General features: G+C 36.4%; 1 long non-coding RNA gene across 1 annotated transcript in view; it reads left to right on the plus strand.

Moving 5' to 3' along the window:
• The first annotated feature begins 2,572 nt into the window (after positions 1-2,572).
• The window catches only part of LOC125691673 (uncharacterized), a 173,271-nt gene continuing 158,941 nt past the window's right edge, over positions 2,573-16,902 (plus strand). Inside the window, exon 1 of the long non-coding RNA XR_007376202.1 lies at positions 2,573-2,641. This is a non-coding gene — a long non-coding RNA (uncharacterized LOC125691673). The remainder of the gene's footprint in view (positions 2,642-16,902) is intronic.

Consider the following 16,902-nt stretch of genomic DNA (forward strand, 5'->3'; position numbering starts at 1 on the left):
CTGTGCCTAAATGATATTGACTGTTGTTCTTATTGGAGAGGAAATAAGTATGTGCTTGGAGCTACTCAGACAACGATTCATCATTTTCTCATGTGACAGAAAGAATCCCTGTGCCAGAATACAAAATCCAGTGGCAGCTACAGTAGCAGAAAATCAGAAAGAAGTCTGTATTAGAAAACTCACAGGCTAATCACAGCCCAATTTCCAGGGATTATTCACTTCTGAAGAAGCATTGCTTTAGGACATAATTCAGTTCTCAGAGGACCACAGTTTGCGACTTAATTCAAACATTTTGTAGAAAATGAGGGTTTGAAAAATATGCGTTTTGTTCCTTATTTCTTTCTAGTGAAGCTTCAGTGTGGTACTGTAGTGAATAATGGCAACATTCCTTCTTAAAATCTGATGCTGGTTTAGTCGTTATGCCAAAATAAGGTGAGAAATCTTGCTGTGAAAGTGATGAGACACCATTAATAAACATTTTTTTTTATAATGTTATGGTGAATTTTTTTGCTTGGTAAACCAACTACTAATATCTGTGAAGATAAGTGATTATTGCTTTGCTTCTTTAATCTATGGGAATTTGAGTTGGTTCATAACCACTTACTTAAATTCTATTGCTAGTATAGAACAATAGATTTAAAGCTAAGTCATAGCATTTTCTGCCCTGAAAGGAGTCTGTTGGCAACATTTTAAGCAATAAAGAAAATAGGTACAGACACTAGTCTTCAATCTCAAGGGCATCTAGAATTGTAAAGTTTACGTAGTAGACTCAGAAAAACACAAATGACTCTTTGGGTACAAAACATGCTATCCTAGTTTCTGGCGATACTCAGATTTATATCCTGTTGGCAGCTTGTGGAATATGCTCACTCTTAGTTTAGCAGTGTCTACACTTACCCCCGAATAGTAACAAATACAGCAAAGGAGAAATAAACACAGCTCTTGGACAAGTGCTTTCTACCTTGACTAGAAAATGTAGTAAGCCAGCTAAGAGCCAATCTTATGAAATGGCAAGATCTAGATAGAAGCTGCTTATATCTGGCATCAGTGTTTTCTGTCATAGTGCCTAAACCTCCCTTTAATTTTTCATAGCCTTCCATTATTTGAAGCTTCAAATTAGAAATGCTGTTTCTAAAAGATTGTGCCCAAATTATAACAAATAAGGGAACATTGAACTATTTCATTTATAACTGAACTTTAAAACGCTGTAAGGTGCTTATCATTGCATGTTTTCATATATCATTAAAAGCTATTGCAATGAATATAGGAAATGTACAGTCTAATCCCAATTCAATAAAACCTGGAAAAACAAAAGCTTTATCAAGAAAAAAATGAAAGTATTGCTTGAAAGGAAAAGCTAATTAAAAAAAAAAAAAAATCTTTAAAATGCCCTAGAGAGAGGCAAATGTATGGATAGTAGTCACAGCCTTTTTAATGTTGGCAAGTGTCTAACATGACAGCACATTCAAACCAACCTTTGACTGTACAATCCAGCATCTGGCATAACTATAATATTAGGCTTCATAACATTTATTAGAAATGCCTATTTAAACTACAGAGAGAAACATGGCATTCTGAAGTACTGCTATTATTTCTATTTATCAGTAACTCACAAATTCTTTGTTTAGTTGGAGTGTTTTGTATTTATGTGTGAGAATATTTAAGCAATACAGTACTAATGTGATTTTCTGCTGTAAAGAAACACAGGAAATTTCTTGTTCCTTCTTGTAAAAACAATTGGCAATAACTGAGAGAGTGTCAATGATTAATACTGATACAGTTAATAGGGAAAAAAATTTATTCAAATTTTAGAATTTTTCTAATAATTTCTACTTTCAAATTTTTTAAATCCAGTGGTCAAAGAATGGCATCTTGCTCCATCATTTCCTAGCAAATATACATATTCACCTTACTGAACTATGTGAAATGTGTTAGCAGAGTTTTATAACTTATTATAACCACAACTTTATATCCAAACGTGGAACAACTGAATTAATACATTTTGCCATCTCTAACCTCAGTCATTGGGTGGTTAGACGTAATAACGTGCCATATTTTCTGTCTCTAACAAAATGCATTTTCTTTTGCCAAAATATCATCCGCAAATTATCCATAACCACCATTACAATGAATTCAGATGTATAGATTTTCCCATTCCTCTTCTGCAGAAGAACCCTTAATTAAAAAAGTTATTGTGGATTTTAGTGCTGCTCTGAAAGTGATGCTTCCTATTTTGTTATGTTGGCCCATGATATCTGAGGCAGATGGTGGTATGGCACTAGGGGCTGAACCCTCCCATCAGTGTTACATTGCAGTTTTGTTGCTGTGTGACAGATAGCAGCAGAGGGGCAGACTGACAACATGGTGTGTGACATGGAAGTACATATGAAGCAAAGCTGTGTCATTTGTATGGTAACTGCTGAGTCATGGCCTGAACCACCAATTGAGCACCTGGGGAAAGGATCCAGTCAGTCCTGGGAGCACAGATGAAGGCAATTCAACTGTGCCACTGGAAGGGGTGGAGCCTGGCTGCACCTCTCTTAGACCTCATTTAAGGGCTGACTGCCACTGGAGAAGGATCTCTGGTTGGAGATTCCTCCTTTGTGAAGTCTTCTCAGTGTGCCTAGATCTTTGGAGATGGGTGAGCACTTCTCATTTGTAACATCTTTCAGTTCACACTAGTCTCTTTGTTATTGCACCTCCTGTATTGCTATTCTACTTCATTGATCTTTCTGATTGTTATAGTCATTGAATTCCTCTATGTAGAAAAAATGGCACCTATGCAAATTCACTGACACTTGATGAATGTTTTTGTAGCCTAAACAGTGAATGTGGGCACAGTGAGGTGGTTGGTGCATTTCAGTGGTGGTGATAGAAATGTTAGTCACTCTAGGCAGCCTGGTGTAGTGGTTGGTGACTCTGCTGGTGGCAGAGGGGTTGAAACTAGATTATTTTTGAGGTCCTTTTCAACCTAGGCCATTCTACAATTCACTAGTGCAGATGTTTCTAAGTGCAACATGCAGACTATTGTTCATTGATGGTTAAAAAAAAAAAAAAAACAACAAAAAAAAACCCACAGGTAATGATGGTAGTTATGTTGGAAAATAGTGTTTTTGTAGCTGAGAATTTGCTCTATCAACTAGTATTGTTGTGCTTTTTGTATCTGTTCTGGTTTCCATGGAAATAAATAGGAGGCATTACATTCAGAGCAACCTATGTATAATATACATAGATATTAAATCACTCTTCATATGAATGTAAAACGCCAAATCCAGGTTTTTCTACCCTGTGAAACTGGCAAGGTCATCAAGTGCATTAATTAGCTTTAATGACCCTGATGAGCCTCACCTGTGTCCCTACATCAGGCCACCTGGGCTCTACCAGTAGCCTGGGGCTGCTCCCAGCTTGGCATAATGAGTACTGCCTTAAGCCTGGCCCCACCTGTGGCTTGACTCCTCCATCTTGACCTTCATTTGACTCCTGTATTGTATTATGATCTGGATGCCTGATTGGACCTGGCCACCAACTCCAGGGTTGTATTGATTGCCTTGCTTGGGTGCTGTGGGATGTGCTCTGGCTAAGGAGATCTTTTCCCAGTCTTCTGTGGGGTGCTCTCTGCTCCAGCCTGTCCTCTTGTCAGGAGGCAGGCTTGCTTTATTGGCTTGTGCCACATTTATCTGAGATCCCTCCCCTAGGAGAGTAGGTGAGACTAGCAGTGGATTTGAGTGTGCCATCAGGAATGCTCAAGAGGTAACTTTATGGTTTTTTTTTTTTTTTATTCCCCTTTCTCAAAAATGCTTTGATAACTAAGCTGGTAGCTTAATTATCTGTTATGTGAGGGTGGTAGATTACTTCCTTGTATGCCTTGAAAATGTATAGTATGCAAACTTCAGTATGTATGAATATTAGGAGACAACTTGCTCCTCATTTTATATCTGACTGTAAACCCAGACTTCAGCTGTTTGCTTGAGGGAGAATGTGTTTTTCCCAGAGTATGTATACCTGCCCTTAGAAGTGTATACATTTCTAAGGTTGAGTGGATGGATAGATATGCATATATTCATATGGCCTTGTATTGTTTACACATAACAAAATTTGTTCTTAAAATCTCCCTAGAATGTATTTATCATTGCTTAAAATCATTTTATTAGTGATCTTCAGAAGTTGCATGTTACAGTTCTTTCTAACATTGACACTGGCAAACATGCATATGAATATATGTATTTTTTATAATTAAGTATCAGTATATCTGTTATTGGTATTTTGCTGCTACACTGACAGTATTCTTAAGATTTGTACGAGCTGAAAGCACTGCATTCATGTAGCCTGGTTGGTGACGAAGTTAAAAACAAATGTAGAAGTTATTTCAGATCTGTTAAACTTCATTGCCTTCATAGCTGTGATAGAGTGCGTTACACGCTTGCAGTGATAAGCAAAAGATTTATCTGTCCAGACCATCAAAGTCTCCTGGTAAGGCAATATAGCTTTATCCTTACTTTAATTTCTTGAGTTTTCCTTTTGTTGATATGGTTAAAGTACAGTACAGCAAAATGAAATGATTTCAGAGCTTAATATACTGCTGGAAGAAAGGAGTAGAAAAAAAGTTGCAATTGCTAGGGAGCGTTCAACTGTTGTCAGAGATTATGGAATTTCACCTATTCAATAGAAGTAGGAAAAGGAACAATCATATACTTTCCAAGCTAAGGCCCTGATTTCAAATCCTGTGTTTAGTTTTTAATTCATGTATTTGAGGAAGGAGTTCATCTATGGAAGTACCATCGCAGGATAATGGCACTATCTACCTTGTGTGCATATTGCTAACAAATGATGAGCACAGACACTGACACCAATAATTGTGTCAGGGATCCTTCTGTCAGCCATTTTGCCATATCTGCAGTGAAGAGGCATGAGTGCTGCTACTGTGTACCAGGTTGCAGTGATCAATGGAGATCAAGTAATGAGTTTTTTACCTAAAAGTAGCCTTAACCCTTTGTGTAAGCATTCCTTGAAAAGAAATTATTATCTTTCTCATTTTAAGGTGAAATTAAAAAGGTGAAAATTTGTTCACTAATATTACCTTTTTGATTTTTATGGGTTAAATTTACATTTGAATGTTAAGTTTAGAAGCTTGGTACCCTCACTGCTAGCAATTGAAGCCAGGTGCTTGAAGCTGGTCCCAAATTACCTTTGTTTGTTGTACTCATATTGAAGGGGTGAAGGTGATTAAGCTGCAGGTGTCAAAGGAGATTGCAGTGACCCATGCTCTTGTTGAGCAATATGGTAACTTGTACAGCATAAAAACAAGGGAACATTTGTAACTTCAATAACTTTATTTCAAGTTTTATAATGTGTCAACACACTTCTACTGGAGAACGTAGCTTTAGTTACTAGGCATGGTAGTTTGGTGCCTAAAATCTGTCCAACAAGTCAGTTTTCAGTTCAGCAATAGTCAAGTCTGTGGTTAACTTTATGCACATTTGTGAACAAACAGCCCCACTCATCATTTTTTTTCTTTTTTTATCTTTTTGCTTTTTTATTTCCAATACCTTATTCTACTTTAAGTCTGGACAACTGGATTTTGACAGTTGCTTTGTAGCATGAATAATGTGATTCTTTGAAGCACTGATTAGTACTGGAGTATTTTTTTTTAAGGGGTATAATTATTTGCGTGAATCTCTGAAACCAAACAACAAAACAAAAGCCAGTCAACAACAAAAAGTCCAGTTGTCTTCTCTCCCTCTTTATTTCCCATTTCTCTTACAGTGACTAACCGTCTTTAAAATATCAGTGTCCTGCTATTAACTTACTGTGGCAGCACTTATGAAACAATAGGAAATGTGTGTTGAAAGCCAATGGATAAACTTCAGTGGATCTTATCAGTGGTTAAAATAATCTACTTGGGCAAGTTATCCTTCTCATTTATATTCTGGTTCTTGTAAAATCAAACAGCAACAAACCATTTATCTTGGTTTCAGCTAGGACAGAGTTGATTTTTCCTTCATAGTGTCTATGTTTTGGCTATGAAAGAAAAACAGTGTTTAACATAGTGATATTCTGATTGTTGCTGAGCAGTTCTGTACAGAGGTGAAATTTCAGTTTTTCGCTTTCTCATACTGCTCCCCCAATGAGGGGGGGGTAGGGAGGTGCAAGGAGCTGGGAGGGGACAGAACCAGGATAGCTGTCCTAAACTGGCCAAGTGGGTATTCCATCCTGTATGATAGCATGTGAATAAAAACTTGATAAATGATGATGAGTTGGCTGGAGAGCAGCCACGGCTCAGAGACTGGCTGGGCGTTGATCTGTGTGTGATGAGAGATTGCCTTCTTCACAAATTGTTTTATGTATTTATATTGTTATCATTACTATTATTATTTTTTCTTCCTTTCCTGTCTTAGTAAATGGTTTTTATCTCAACTTCAAAGTTCTACTCCCCACTCCCTGGGTGGGAGGGGCAATGTAGCAGGAACTGAGCAAATAACTGTGGTGTATTTAGCTACGTGGTGAGTTAAATCACAGCAGCATTGCATGTAAAGACAGTCTTACAGAGTTTCTTCTGTCTCAAATAATAATTATAACACAAAGTAAGAATCAGTAATAACTGGAAGAAAAAAGTCCTTCTCATTTCTTTGCTTATGTGTCACTCACATGACTGCTTTTAACCCTTGCTCATTTTGGTGATCTTAGAAGTTTTAGCCCCACATCTGAGCTAGCAGGTATCAAAAGGGAATACTGGGGCTTCCTCTGTCAGTGTTGACTATAAACAAATGTTATTACCAATCTAATGATCCAAGAACAGTCTGATTTTTATTCTTAATAACTGAAGTGCCCTGTATTGGCTGTCATGGACCACTTGATAGGCAGCACTTGTTTTTATTATTGACAGAGTTTTCTTTGGTCAATTTCTTATTGGGAAACAAAGGCAGTATTTTTGAGTATCTTCTGTTTGTAATCTAGGAATTCCTCAGGAAGGTAACCTTGATGTGGGTGGTATGGATGCTGTTTTGAAAAGGGAGGTAAGCGCTTATGACTTTTTAAAGGATGTGGAATATACGTTGTGTGTTTTTACTGGATTGTTTTTTAGAAGCTACGTTTGCTGTGCCATACAGTTGGGTATTTTTTAGCCTGCTTTCAAGCATAAAAGCAATCCTGTTTATGTAGTAAAAGGATTTGCATTCTCAATTGTATTTTCACCTAAATATCCCGATGAATCGAGGCTTTTGTTTTGTCACTGGACTTCATTTTTGTTAATCTTTTTAAGGTTAAAATATTAAGATTAAACATTAATATTGAACTATCATTTTTCAACATTTTTGAAGACTAACCCATGATATTTTCAGAATAGTTCTATGTATCAAGCCTTTTGGTAGTGTGTACACAGATGAGATTTATAAAGCAAGTTACCTATTTGTAGAAGGAAATACAAAATGAAAGTCCTTTATTAAAGATGCTTCTGTAGATATGTTACAGGAAAATATGAAAGTGGATAGAGTAATACCTTGTATTGAAATTATAGCTCTCTACTTTCTGCATGGAGTTATAAGCTGTAGAGGAATCAAGGCACTTACTAGTACTTTTTTCCATGTCATTTATTGCTTTAACTCTTAATGAATCAGAGGGCCAGATATTAGACTGTGCAACTGAAATTTCACAGTAAGAATATTTGATTGTATATGTGAAATAATTTAGTCATCAAATAGTGCTATTAAATTTAGGATGCCTTTAAAGCACTGTTTCTATTGTTGTTTTCACATTCTATTTTGCTGGCAATAAATCATTTTGAAGCAATTCATTTCTTACATGGTGAGAGATAGACAGCAGATCCTGAGCTCAGCAGGTGACACATTAAATTCAGAGATGTGTCAGTCACATTTAAAGCATATGGCTAACTCCTACAGCAGATCACTCCAGCGGAAAAAAACAGTTTCTGTGGAGTTTTCTATGCATGTCAAGCTGAAACAGAATTTTATTTTTCTTCATGTTGAGAGTGAACTCCTTATGAATATTCTATGCTTTGTCACCAAGTACTAATAAAACTGATATCCGTATTTAAAATCTGGTGTTCATACCAGGAAAGGCAAGAGCAGAACTTTGAATTAAGGCCACTTTGATTATATTATATTTGTACATGATATATCTTCAAGTTGGGGGTAAACAAAATTCAAGATTTCTCTTATTGCTGTAATAAGTAAAGTCATACTTCAGACATCCCTTGGCATTCACCTTTTGGGATCAACTGAGATGTAAGTAAGAGACTTTCTCCAAAGCTTTCAGGCTCCAGTCTGACAAAATGCAGACACTTGAACTAAACTGGATATCTGCTCTGCTGCAGGTTGTAGTACTTGCTTCTGAGTGGGACTGACACCTCCAGCACTAGTCCTCACAGCCAGGTTTGTCTGTAGGAGTTTGGATAAATCATTCATAAATAAGACTTGAGGGATCTATTTAATGAAGTACAAAATTTAATCAAAGACAAACTTGCACTTCAAACATCATAACATAATTTTGTCAGTTTTTAGCAACAATGAAAGTTAGTTGCATCTTCATTTTAATACACTTAAGTGCTCTTCCATTGTCAGTGTGCAAGCTTGACTTATTCAAACTTTCTTTCGTGCAGCTGAAGTTAGGCTGTGGCTTATAGTTGCTCTGGATGTTATATTTGAACTGTCCAAACCAGTTAACGTTAAGTGCTTGTTTTGCACCTTGGTCTGCAAAGAATGATGTGTAATGTCTGTAGCAATTGCGTGTTACCTGTCTTGTCTCTATTACTTAATATTTTACTTTAGATTACACTGAACTATGTAACTTCGCAATTTTGTTCTCAATCCTCTGCATCTATCTTTTCAGTTAATCCTTTTAAAGGGAAACTATATATTACCAAATCTTACAGGGCTTAATTTTTGAAGCTTTCATGAGTACTGAGCAAGGATTAAAAATTCTACGGAGAGGCAGTGTGTTCTGATGATCAGCTGCCATTTGCCATATATCAGAGCTGTTCAGATTTAATAGATGTCTCATGTATCTCTTATTGTTATTATGATTCAAATGGTAATATAATTTTTCTCTAACAGACTTTCTCCTATGAAATTAATGTTGAATGTATTTCTTTCCTTTGATACTAATCACTGTATTTATAAATTGAGTGAAAATGGATGCAAATATGATAGATGCAACTTCTTAATTGACATTTATGGTGGACTCTCTAGGTACACTTTCATACCAGAATACCATCAGTATTTCCCTTAGGTAATGTGTTGGCTCTTGTCAAATACTTATTTGAAAGGTCAGCTGTGTTGGTGATAGCTCTCATTCTCCCCTGTTGCTACTGCTTCCTGTTCCATCACTAGCTGATGTTAGAGAGAAAGCAAGTATAGCAGTCAGGAGACCTCCATGTCAGCATTAAAAGATACCCCAAAGGCAGTGATGATGGTACTTGTGTTTGTGATAAGGTGTGACTGACTTAAGGAAGGTAGCAGTCTTGTGACTGCTTTTGGTCAGGTAGACTTTTTAGCATATGACACAATCTCCAGGCTGTTTTCCTGTATGTAGATCGATCTACAATTACTTTTCCTCTCTATATGATGTCACCTCTCCTTACAGTCTCTCCAGTGTGCAATATGTGCTCTTTAGCCAAGTGTCAAGGTTTGTAGTGTGCTCATACTGTGTTTCCTGGGAGTGTACTTCAATATGTCATGTTGAAGCACACTTAATGCTAAATATAAATCAGAAAAATTCTTACCTGAAGTAAATCTATGCATTTGATTTTTGTCACATTTAAATAACAAATGTTATGTATTCCAAATCTCTGCATGAACCTCTGTGTCCTATAGCTATGTCCCTTTCTTTTCCCATTCCTCTCTGAAGTGAAACTGTTTGGGATCTGGGGGCAACTAGGAAGAGAAATTAGAAAATGGAATTATGAGATATACAGGTGGCTTTCATTTTAGCTGCTGTGCTTACATACAAGTTCAGTGTGGTACTTCTTTGTGGATGTCATGCCACTCTTAAGGTGAAAATATTCAGTAGCTGTTTGCGTTCAGATGGGGAAGATCCCCAACTGACTGCTGGTTTTCCATGAATGCATAAAATGACATCTTGCCTTTTCTCTTGTAATTATTATTGTGAACTTCTATGAGGATGAAAAATGAATTTATATTATTTTAGAAGTGGTTCTCAGAGAACTGAGTCTGTTCCCTTTACTCATTGCTGGCTACTACTGAAAATCTTTTTCTCGTGTATATCTCTAAACAATGAAAAGATTACACTGTGAGTGAGGATCCCATCTTCCACCATTAAGATTGCTTCTCTGGAGATTTCTGGCTGTGTGAAGCTGTGTGCACATGTTCTCTGTTAATTTCTTGCATACTGTTTACTTGTGTGTACCTTCCAACTTCATTTATTCTAGAAATCTGTGACTTATCAGGCAAGTAGGAATAGTACATAGGACATAACTTAGCAGTGTATGGCATGTAGCTACTTTGTGAATATGCTCAGCATCAGTTAGGGAAAAAAAAGCCCAAAAATATGAAGCAAGCTCAAACTGTCCACTCTAAAAATAAATATGTACTTCAGAGTAGCCAGTTCTAGAGAGCTGAAATCAACTTGGAAGCAAATTACCTGAATTAGTTTGGGAATTTATTTAAACAAATGTGAACATTAAGGGTAAGTTTCAGATAACTTTTAGTAAGTAAAGTCTTAAAGGATTAACAAGAAAGAAGTGAGTGCTGGTTCATGTATACTGTTTCTGGTGCAGTTCTTTGAGATCTAGCTATTCAGAATTTTGTACAGTAAATTCCAATTTTTACTATTTAATTTCATCAATTTCTTTTTATGCAGTTATAGAGTTTTACATACACTTACATAAAAAGTATTTTTTCAGCTCAATGTGTATGAAGTTCTGAATAATTGTTTTATTAATATATTCATGGAAGTTAATATCTTCATGAGACTTGCATGTTTTCTGTTTATCTTGATAATTGGTATCAACTGTTTTTTCCACTTCACTTAAAATCTTGAATTTAGGTAATCTTCTTTCCTGTGAGTCTTACTCCATAGTTCCAAGAACTGCATTGGATCGAAGTAAACATTTTTGGTCTAGAAAGTGTTTTTTCATGTTTAGTGAAATATTGACTAATAGAGAAAAATCTACCTAGATTAACTTGATATTTAAATGCTTACTGTTACTCTGCTGTATTCAGTGATTTTTTTGCTCTCTAGGTCAATAAGATGCTGTAACTACTATTGTTAATACTCAGTTCTCTTAAGGTACTTCCTTTAATCCTGTATGTAATTTTCAATTACTTCTATATCTCTGTATCAGTAAGCATTTCTAAAAAGACCTAGGAACTTTAGAAGTGTAGTGACTTTGGCCATCTTCAGCACCACCCTGGGTGGAAGATTAGGAATGGATTCTTCCTTAATTGTATAATAATGATTTCATGCAATTAAAAATGAAAGAAGAGCATCTGTTGAAAACAAGCAAAATTAAAGTGCCCTGTTATGCTTGACCATTTTTTATGCCTGAAATCTTTATCTCTGAAATAATAAAAGCCAAACTTTAAAGCTTTTCTTGAAAACCTAGGTCATTATTGCTAAAAAGAAAGCAAAATACATGAAATTAAAATTCTCATTGTGTGATAAATGAATGAGTATAATAAAGGGCATACATGTTCACCTTACGTAGGGAAACTGCATTTTGTAGGTCTGTTATTTGCAAGTCAGGAAAGTAAGCAGTTTTGTCCAATGATCATTCATGATTGCATTAAATTTCCCTATTTTTTTTTTTTTGCTAGTTGTACCCAATCTAAGAAAAAACAGATTTGATTGTTTTGACTCTGAATTTTACTTAGTCCAGCCTTCTAATCCATACTTCTCCAATTAGGATGTAGTGTAGGACCGTGTTGAAGGCCTTCCAGAAGACCAGGTAGAGGATACCAGTCCTTTCTTTGTCCATTGATGCTGTCACTCCATCATAGAAAGCTGCTAGACTGGTCAGGAATAATCTGTTCATGGTGAAGTCATGCTGATGGTCTCAGCTCACCTCCTTGTCTCACATCTGCCTCAACATAGTCTGCTGCTTATACTAGGCACTCGTACATGCTGAGCACTGCTCAACTTGCATTATGGCCTGCCTGCTGCCCTGTGCTGTTGTGATGGTAGGATGCTTGGTGGCTCTGCCCCATCTGCGCAATTCCCATTCAGCATCGACAGAACATGTAAGCAAAAACAACTGTACTTGGGCTGAACCAAGGGCATGGAAATGGTGCAGTGCCAACTCAAATTATGGCAAATAGGTTTATGGATTATGATACACAGTCCTGTGAACAGCAAAAATTATGCTACTTTGCTTTCTGTTTTCAGAAAGGAATTTGAGGATTGGTTTCAAGATTGCAAAATTGATGTTTTTTTATTATGCCATTTCCAGTTGACATAAATACATTTCAAATAGACTTGTGTATCAGATATACAAATAATTTCAAATTAAACGTATGGATTTGCAATCAGGCATTCAGTTCAAATTATAGTTTGGTTATGTCTCTTTATTAGATCTTCACAAGACCTCTCTTACCAGGAAAAAGAACCTCTTGCTTCCCAATTATGCCTTATTCATCTCATCACTTTTTGACAGTACATTTATGAAAAACTTTTTTCAAGGATTAATCAAGGATGAAGTATGTGAAAAATAAAACTAGATCAAAAATCTGAACACCTTCAGAACTCACAAGAACTGCAGCCATTTCTCTTGTACCAGACACTGATGCATTAGTTTTGCAGAAACAAGATGAAATATCCCAGTAGTGTACTTTTGTTGCTCTCTTTTTAAATGTTTTAGTAAGTTTTGCTTATATGCATTATTTTTGGAGCAGCCTTCATTAATGCCTCCTATCTTATTTTCTAGGCCTGTTATATCTGAGGCAGGTGGTGGTGGTATGGCAGTGGGCATAGAATGTTCCTACCAATACTCCATTACATGTTGTGGCTGTGTGACAGATGGCAGCAGAAGGGTGCTCTGTCAGTGTGGAATCTGATGTGGAAGTGTGTATGGAGCAAAGGTGTGCCTTTGGATTCCTCCATGCCAGAAAACATTGACATTCATTTACGCTTACTGAACGCTTGTAGACACCAAACAGTAGATGTTAGTGCAGAGAGACAGTGGCCTGTGCGTTTTGGCACTGGTGACAGCAATGTGGGAGACAAACTGTGCTGTGGATGGCCATGCATAGCTTTAATGATATGAAATGAATAGCATCTTGATAAACTCATCTGCACAAATTGGCAAATTATTGCTAGGAGGCTGTATAAGAAGCTGAATACTGTCTTCTATGCTTTGGGAATGTTGAAATGTGGCAAAGTGGGACCCAGGTGAGTCCTACAGATGCTTACACAGGTACAAGAGAATTGCATACACTAATTTGTTAGTAGCTATTGAAAAAGTACAAGTCTGAGGGTGACTACTTTCAGAGTAACCTATGCATCCTAAGACAATTTTTTCACTTAATTTGACCCAGGCAAGCCAAAGAGTTGGGCGCCTATGGTTTAGTCATCTTTTCTGATGACTAATCTAAGTCATCTTTTCTGATAGACATGAAATAATACTACTTCCTCTGTTGTGCATACTGTGACTAGTTGTCTGCTGACTGTTTTGGAGGAGGGGGGAAGAAATATGTAAAAGCAATGTAAAAGGCAAGGGGTCTTTTAACATCACTTGCCTTTGTGTGGTAGACCATGGCTGCAGTTATCCTCACAGGTAGTGTCCTTTTTGCTGAAATCCCAATAATTTATTTAATCCATGCATGGATTTAGCTTGGGCTCAGTGACTTGTCCAGGAATGTCTGACCAAAAATGATGCCTCACTGAACAGAAATTTCTCAGCTTTTGAGATTTCCATTCTTTCCATACCATGCTTTATTTTTTTTTTTTCCTCCTCATATCTGGAGAAAATTGCACTGAAGGAAGCCCTGCTTATGTTCAGGTGGCTCTCTTATGTCAACACAGATTTTGAATGAAAGCATTCTACAATTTGTATTAATGGGGAAAGATTTTATGTTCTTCTGAGACGTTTTGCAGTAAACTTGACAGCTTAGCTGATTCTTTACATAATCTAAGGAAAGAAAGCAGACTCCTTTGCATAAGCTTGCTGGGAGTGTTTAATTCTATGATTCAACATTTATTGAGGTTTCTGAGTTATATTCAAAAATATGAAAAACTGATATTGAAAAGTGATTATTTTCAGATAGAACTGTTTTCAGTGGGGCTTTCCCTAATTTGGACAGATCTTGCTAATGCAAAAATGTATTTTAGGAAATTAAGTCAAAATGTCACCTTATTTAGTCTTCCATAACCCTTTAACACACAATCGGAATTTATTCCAATGATATCATGATTTTACTAGTCTATAAAAGTCTGTCATTATCTCTGTGCACATTCAGAATAGTAACTTAGTCTTTATGTAATGATTTATCACTTACTTCCTTCCACATTACACTTGCTAATTCACTAAGTCTCATTTTGTGCAGTAGAACAGTATTATTAAAAAATCCAATTTATAGGTAGGTAAACTGGGTCACACAGAGTTTGAGGGCTTTGCCAGCTGGCTGACAGCAAGTCAGCTTTAATGAGGAGTAGGCTCAAACTGCCTTGATATTCAGTATGCTTTCATATGTTACCCTATCAGTTGAATATAGTTCACTTGAATTTGAAATCATGTTGCTAAAACAAAGCTCTCCCATGTGGGCAGGCTGGTGGGTAAGTGTGCTAGTGTGTGTGGGAAAAAATCACATCATCTGAAAGTGTAAGATTTTTTCACAGAATCTAGTTTGGCTATGCAAGATACTCCACTGAGATGGTTCTTATCAATTTGAAAGCTTTATTCTGTTTGGCTGTGAGGCTCTAATCTGTGTTATGGATTAATTCAATACTACCATCAAGACTGGAGAGTACTGTATAATTTGTTTTTTTTTTTTAAGTAAGGCAAATTATCTTTCACTAATCTTACTGATGCTCCACTTAGACCGTTGCTGCTCTACTGGTAATGTTTTTGTTTTTGATTTTTAAATGTCTCCCTGTCATCTGCACGCTATACAATTTTCTAGGGCACTATATTATCATGAAATTTTCTTGTGGGTGAAAAATAAATCACTCAAAACTTTTATATGCAAAATACTTGAGAATACACTGGAGTTTATAATCTTACCAGAAATCTTCATAACAACTACCCAGTGATGACCTAGTTAGGGTGTTGATGAGTAAGAATACTTACTGATAATACTGTAGACCCTATGCAAGTTCCTTAATATTTCCTTCCAAATCCTTTTTCTTTTTTTTTTATAAGACTCAGAACTGACAGCTGTAAAACTGTTTAAAATTGCTATTGCTTGAATTAAGCTATTAGGTACTCCTGGATAGCTGAGCGCTGGTGAACTAGCTCTGTTGTACTCAAGATCTGGAGTGAAGCCAGACAGGACCATTAGATATTATTACAATGGTGGGGATCTTACTAAGTTTGTGGTATGAAATATCTTAAAGTTCTTTGAAGGGCCATATTTTGTTCTCAGTTACCATATTTCCTGCCAATGTCTGCTATTAAAAGTGAGCATAATGCGTGAGAGATGAAGAAGTAAGAGTATTCTTATAATTCTTATATACTGAAGTAGTTTTCCGTACAACTTTGTTGCATCTAATTAGTAAATATTAACAAATATTAATTAAAATCATTTGTTTTGCTACAAAGAAGGGAGATTTTTTGGCTTTAATGAATTTATTCAGAACAAGCAAATGACAGCATTTGACCAGTAAGTTTATTGATCCAACTATCTGTTGAGTTTATACAAGGATAATTATTTGTAAATTGGATGATTGCTTCAGTAACACTGTAAAATGTTCTTTGAAACATCAGGTGCTATTTTTTTTTTCTTACACAAAAGCATATATGAAATTCCAGCAAATTTTAGCACAAACATTCCAAGAATCATGATACTTTCTAGCACGGGGAATAAAAACATTGCACTATATTTTTCTGAAAATCTGAATAAGAAATAACACTTCATAGCCATTGAATATGAACTTTTCTGAACTGGCTAAAAGGAGAGACTTACTCTGTAGTACAGAAGTGATTAGTATACCTGAGTACATGTTCTTGGAAAATGTGTACTTTGAAATAGTGCATAAAGAAAGCTTGGACAGTTGGGTGAACACTATAAGTGTATCATTGTAGACAAAGGAAATACTCCATTTAATACTCTTTAAGTAAGTTTCATTATAGTGACTACCCTGTGATGAATTTGTGATGAGATGAAAAATCCCAAGTTGGAAGGGACCCATAAGGATCATTGAGTCCTACTCCTGCCTCTACACAGGACCACCCAAAAAACAGACCATTTGACTGCGAACATTGTCCAGATGCTTCTTGAAATATGGCAAGCTGGGGTCATAATCAGTGCCTTGGGGAGACTGTTCCAGTGCTCAACCACCATCTGGTGAAGAACATTTTTCTATATCGGACCTAACCCTCCCCTGGCAGAACTTTGTGTTGTTACCTTGGGTCATGTCACCTTCACTGAAGAGAGGAGAACAGCACTGCCCCTACAGTCCCTTGTGAGGGTCTGTAGGCCACAACGTGATTTCTCCTCAGTCTCCTCTTATCTTTGTTGAACAAAGCAAGGGACTTCAGCCACTCTTCATATGTCTTCTCTTCTAGACCGATCACCATGCTTTTGTTCATTTGACTGCGTGGTCCCAGGATGCCTCTTATAGCACGTCTTAGTTGACAAAAATGTATTTGTAGCATCCCTTTTCTTGCAAATTGGACTTTTCTCCCTTAAATTCAATACTAATGAACTAATCATATTTGTGAATTAACTTGCAGTCAGATCTGAGCTGTACATCATTTTTGTAACTTATGAAAAA

This window comes from Lagopus muta, chromosome 4 (assembly GCF_023343835.1).
Source record: "Lagopus muta isolate bLagMut1 chromosome 4, bLagMut1 primary, whole genome shotgun sequence".
Taxonomy (NCBI): domain Eukaryota; kingdom Metazoa; phylum Chordata; class Aves; order Galliformes; family Phasianidae; genus Lagopus; species Lagopus muta.